This window comes from Leucopleurus acutus (assembly GCF_964270905.1).
Source record: "Leucopleurus acutus genome assembly, chromosome: 13".
In the NCBI taxonomy this organism is placed as follows: Eukaryota; Metazoa; Chordata; class Mammalia; order Artiodactyla; family Delphinidae; genus Leucopleurus; species Leucopleurus acutus.
This window is the reverse complement of record NC_139155.1, coordinates 39,852,977-39,858,976: the sequence shown is the minus strand read 5'-3', so window position 1 is coordinate 39,858,976 and position 6,000 is coordinate 39,852,977.

Sequence of the window (6,000 nt, the reverse complement as noted above, 5' to 3'; positions counted from 1 at the left end):
TGATTTGAGTCTTCTCGCTTTTTTTCTTGATGAGTCTGGCTAATGGTTTATCAATTTTGTTTATCTTCTCAAAGAACCAGCTTCTAGTTTTATTGATCTTTGCTATCATTTCCTTCATTTCTTTTTCATTTATTTCTGATCTGATCTTTATGATTTCTTTCCTTCTGCTAACTTCGGGGTGTTTTTGTTCTTCTTTCTCTAATTGCTTGAGGTGCAAGGTTAGGTTGTTTATTTGACATGTTTCCTGTTTCTTAAAGTAGGATTGTATTGCTATAAACTTCCCTCTTAGAACTGTTTTTCCTGCATCCCATAGGTTTTGGGTTGTTGTGTCTCCATTGTCATTTGTTTCTAAGTATTTTTTGATTTCCTCTTTGATTTCTTCAGTGATATCTTCGTTATTAAGTAGTGTATTGTTTAGCCTCCATGTGTTTGTATTTTTTACAAATCTTTTCCTGTAATTGATATCTAGTCTCATAGCATTGTGGTCGGAAAAGATACTTGATACAATTTCAATTTTCTTAAATTCACCAAGGCTTGATTTGTGACCCAAGATATGATCTATCCTGGAGAATGTTCTATGAGCACTTGAGAAAAATGTGTATTCTGTTGTTTTTGGATGGAACGTCCTATAAATATCAATTAAGTCCCTCTTGTTTAATGTATCATTTAAAGCTTGTGTTTCCTTATTTATTTTTATTTTGGATGATCTGTCCATTGGTGAAAGTGGGGTGTTAAAGTCCCCTACTATGAATGTGTTAACTGTTGATTTCCCCTTTTATGGCTGTTAGTATTTGCCTTATGTATTGAGGTGCTCCTATGTTGGGTGCATAAATATTTACAATTGTTATATCTTCTTCTTGGATCGATCCCTTAATCATTATGTAGTGGCCTTTTTTTTTTTTTTTTTTTTTTTTTTGCAGTATGCGGGACTCTCACCATTGTGGCCTCTCCCATTGCAGAGCACAGGCTCCGGACGTGCAGGCTCAGCGGCCATGGCTCATGGGCCCAGCCGTTCTGCCACATGTGGGATCTTCCCAGACCGGGGCATGAACCTGTGTCCCCTGCATCGGCAGGCAGACTCTCAACCACTGTGCCACCAGGGAAGCCCTGTAGTGTCCTTTTTTGTCTCTTGTAATAGTCTTTATTTTAAAGTCTGTTTTGTCTGATATGAGAATTGCTACTCCAGCTTTCTTTTGGTTTCCATTGGCCTGGAATATATTTTTCCATCCCCTCACTTTCAGTCTGTATATGTCCCTAGGTCTGAAGTGGGTCTCTTGTAGACAGCATATATATGGGTCTTGTTTTTGTATCCATTCAGCCAGTCTGTGTCTTTTGTTAGGAGCATTTAATCCATTTACATTTAAGGTAATTATCGATATGTATGTTCCTATTCCCATTTTCTTAATTGTTTTGGGTTTGTTATTGTAGGTCTTTTCCTTCTCTTGTGTTTCTTGCCTAGAGAAGTTCCTTTAGCATTTGTTGTAAAGCTGGTTTCGTGGTGCTAAACTCTCTCAGCTTTTGCTTGTCTGTAAAAGTTTTAACTTCTCCATCAAATCTGAATGAGATCCTTGCTGGGTAGAGTAATCTTGGTTGCAGGTTTTTCTCCTTCAGTACTTTAAATATGTCCTGCCAGTCCCTTCTGGCTTGCAGAATTTCTGCTGAAAGATCAGCTGTTAACCTTATGGGGATTCCTTTGTGTGTTATTTGTTGTTTTTCCCTTGCTGCTTTTAATGTGTTTTCTTTGTATTTAATATTTGACAGTTTGATTAATATGTGTCTTGGCGTGTTTCTCCTTGGATTTATCCTGTAAGGGACTTTCTGTGCTTCCTGGACTTGATTAACTATTTCCTTTCCCATGTTAGGGAAGTTTTCAACTATAATCTCTTCAAATATTTTCTCATTCCCTTCTTTTTCTCTTTTTCTTCTGGAACCCCTATAATTCGAATGTTGGTGCATTTAATGTTGTCCCAGAGGTCTCTGAAACTGTTCTCCGTTCTTTTCATTCTTTTTTCTTTATTCTGCTCTGCAGTAGTTATTTCCACTATTTTATCTTCCAGGTCACTTATCCGTTCTTCTGCCTCAGTTATTCTGCTATTGATCCCTTCTAGAGTATTTTTAATTTCATTTATTGTGTTGTTCATCATTGCTTGTTTCCTCTTTAGTTCTTCTGGGTCCTTGTTAAATGTTTCTTGCATTTTGTCTTTTCTATTTCCAAGATTTTGGATCATCTTTACTATCATTATTCTGAATTCTTTTTCAGGTAGACTGCCTATTTCCTCTTCATTTGTTAGGTCTGGCGGGTTTTTTTCTTGCTCCTTCATCTGCTGTGTGTTTTTCTGTCTTCTCATTTTGCTTATCTTACTGTGTCTGGGGTCTCCTTTTTGCAGGCTGCAGGTTCGTAGTTCCCGTTGTTTTTGGTGTCTGTCCCCAGTGGCTTGTGGGTTGTGTAGGCTTTCTGGTGGAGGGGACTAGTGCCTGTGTTCTGGTGGATGAAGCTGGATCTTGTCTTTCTAGTGGGCAGGTCCACGTCTGATGGTGTGTTTTGGGGTGTCTGTGGCCTTTTTATGATTTTAGGCAGCCTCTCTGCTAATGGGTGGGGTTGTGTTCCTGTCTTGCAAGTTGTTTGGCATAGGATGTCCAGCACTGTAGCTTGCTGGTCGTTGAGTGAAGCTGGGTGTTGGTGTTGAGATGGAGATCTCTGGGAGATTTTTGCCATTTGATATTACGTGGAGCTGGGAGGTCTCTTGTGGACCAGTGTCCTGAAGTTGGCTCTCCCATGTCAGAGGCACAGCACTGACTCCTGGCTGTAGCGCCAAGAGCCTTTAATCCACACGGCTCAGAATAAGAGGGAGAAAAAGTAGAAAGAAGGAAAGAAAGAAAGAGGATAAGATAAAATAAAGCTATTAAAATAAAAAATAATTATTAAAAAAAAATTTTTTAAGTAAAAAAAAAAACGGACGGACAGAACCCTAGGACAATGGTGAAAGCAAAGCTATACAGACAAAGTCTCACACAGAAGCATATACATACACACTCACAAAGAGAGGAAAAGGGGAAAAAATAATAAATCCTGCTCTCAAAGTCCACCTCCTCAATTTGGGATGATTCGTTGTCTATTCAGGTATTCCACCGATGCAGGGTACATCAAGTTGATTGTGGAGATTTAACCCGCTGTTCCTGAGGCTGTTGGGAGAGATTTCCCTTTCTCTTCTTTGTTCACACAGCTCCCAGGGCTCAGTTTTGGATTTGGCCCCGCCTCTGCATGTAGGTCGCCGGAGGGCGTCTGTTCTTCGCTCAGACAGGACGGGGTTAAAGGAGCAGCAGATTCGGGGACTCTGGCTCACTCAGGCCGGGGGGAGGGAGGGGTACGGATGCGGGGCGAGCCTGCGGCGGCAGAGGCCAGCATGACGTTGCACCAGCCTGAGGTGCGCCGTGCGTTCTCCCGGGGAACTTGTCCCTGGATCCCGGGACCCTGGCAGTGGCGGGCTGCACAGGCTCCCCGGAAGGGGGGTGTGGATAGTGACCTGTGCTCGCACACAGGCTTCTTGGTGGCAGCAGCAGCAGCCTTAGCGTCTCATGCCCGTCTCTGGCGTCCGCGCTTTTAGCCGCGGCTCGCAGCTGTCTCTGGAGCTCCTTTAAGCAGCGCTCTTAATCCCCTCTCCTCGTGCACCAGGAAACAAAGAGGGAAGAAAAAGTCTGTTGCCTCTTCGGCAGGTCCAGACTTTTCCCCCTGGACTCCCTCCCAGCTAGGCGTGGTGCACTAACCCCCTGCAGGCTGTGTTCACGCCGCCAACCCCATTCCTCTCGCTGCGATCGGACTGAAGCCCGAGCGAGACTCAGCTCGCTCCCGCCCACCCCGGCGGGTGAGCAGAGAAGCCTCTCGGGCTGGTGAGTGCCGGTCGGCCCTGATCCTCTGTGCGGGAATCTCTGCTTTGCCCTCTGCACCCCTGTTGCTGTGCTCTCCTCCGCGGCTCCGAAGCTTTCCCCCTCCGCCACCCGCAGTCTCCGCCCGCGAAGGGGCTTCCTATTGTGTGGAAACCTTTCGTCCTTCACAGCTCCCTCCCACTGGTGCAGGTCCCGTCCCTATTCTTTTGTCTGTGTTTATTCTTTTTTCTTTTTCCCTACCCAGGTACGTGGGGAGTTTCTTGCCTTTTGGGAGGTCTGCTGCCAGCGTTCAGTGGGTGTTCTGTAGGAGTTGTTCCACGTGTGGATGTATTTCTGATGTACCTGTGGGGAGGAAGGTGATCTCCGGGTCTTACTTTTCCGCCATCTTCCCCCTCTGTCCAGGGCATCAGATTTGTTTTCTTGTTTTCCATAGCACCTAGCACAATGTAGCTGGCCCTGTGTACTGTCAGATATTTGCTGAATTCAAGAATAAGTTTGATCGCACAGATGGCTGGCTGGTGGAGGAAGCATTCTTCAGTGTAATCCACCGGTCAGTAAATAGGGAAATTGGCATCAGATCCTTTCCCTGTCTTGGTGGCATAAAGAGGTAGGGAACAAAGAGCAGGAAGGAGATGTCAACCCAGAAGGGAACAAGAAGGGTGTGGTTTGGCCCAGTCCACCCACCCTTGAATGATCAGGGAGAAGCTGGGCCCCCAAGAAAAGGGCCTCAGCTGTGGGTCCACCCACCCTCTCACTCCTGTGGTCTGCCTAGTACTTGGGGCGGAGGGCCGGGTGTTGTTTTGAACATGAGTCTGGATATAATGGAGCCTTGTTCCCAAACATGGTGATTTTGAGCTGCCCTTCTAGCTTCTGTTCACAAAAAGGGGAGGGAGCTTCCTGGAGTTTTCTGATCTTTTTTTCCAGGGCTCTCAAGTTGTTTCTGCCAGAGCTTCCAACCTCCAGGCTCTGGAGAGAAACCTGCTCCACTGCTGTCTCTGTTCCTGCTCTGCAGGCCTTCTGATTTCTCCGGTGTCAGGATATCTAGGTCAGCAGGTTCTCATTGTTAGGGAGGTATGCATTTCACTTCTGGCAGGAAGCACCAATTCTATTATCCAAACTAAATTCAACCTCCTCTGAAACACCGACCCCATCTCAACTCCTTGGCAGAAAATATGATCCATCATAATTGGCAACTCCCAACTACCTCCATGATCAAGAGGCCTCGGGGGTTTTAGTCAGTGGAAAACCTCTACCCTTCCTTACCATTTAAGACTGGACCGTTATAATGGAGCTTCCATCCCCACCAGCATAACAAATGGTCACTTAGGTCACTGCATATCACCGAACCAAGCAAGTTGAATAATCTGATCAGTCCTTGTCCTAACTGGCTTTTCAGCCTTAGTTACCACGAATGAGCTCTCCTCTAGCTCTCCTCCCATCTCTCTGACTGTACCTTCTCATTAGTCAGTGACATGGAGGCAGGTGATCCTTAAATGTCACTGGCCTCAGACACAACTCTTCCCGTCTCTCCTGGACCCCAGCCATGCTCCTCTGCACCATAGGGTCTGCCCCACTCTCTTGTCTCGGTCCCCATCCCTACCCCTCATCCCCTACCACAGGCTGTGCTCCAGCCTCACTGAAGTTCCTGCTTTGGGAATTTTCTGAGCCTTTTGCACCTCCAGGCCATTGTACATGGAATGCTACCTCCCAACCCAGGACCCTCTGGAGTCCTAGGTGGAGAAGGCTCAACCTTTTGAAGGAAGGCCCCTTCTTGGGCTCTGCAGCACAGAAAGGCGACCTGGCTGTAGAGCCATCTTCTTCACTGTCCTGGGGGCCTCTCAGCCCAGAGGCTGCCTTATGGACTGTTGTCTTCCCAGCACCTACCATGTTCCTAGCAGGGAGCAGCTTCCCAACGAACATTGAATGAGTGTCCCTGCCAAAGCACATTTTCATCTGCAGTAATTAAGCCTGGACAGTTCCAAGAGGTTGTAGCTGGTTTCCCCGCCCCCAACTCCACCACCCCATCCAGCCTGGGCACAGTCATTAGACAGTTTGGTCGAAATCACCTCTTGGGGACACTTTCTTGCTCAGAAATCTTCGGAATGAAATTCTATT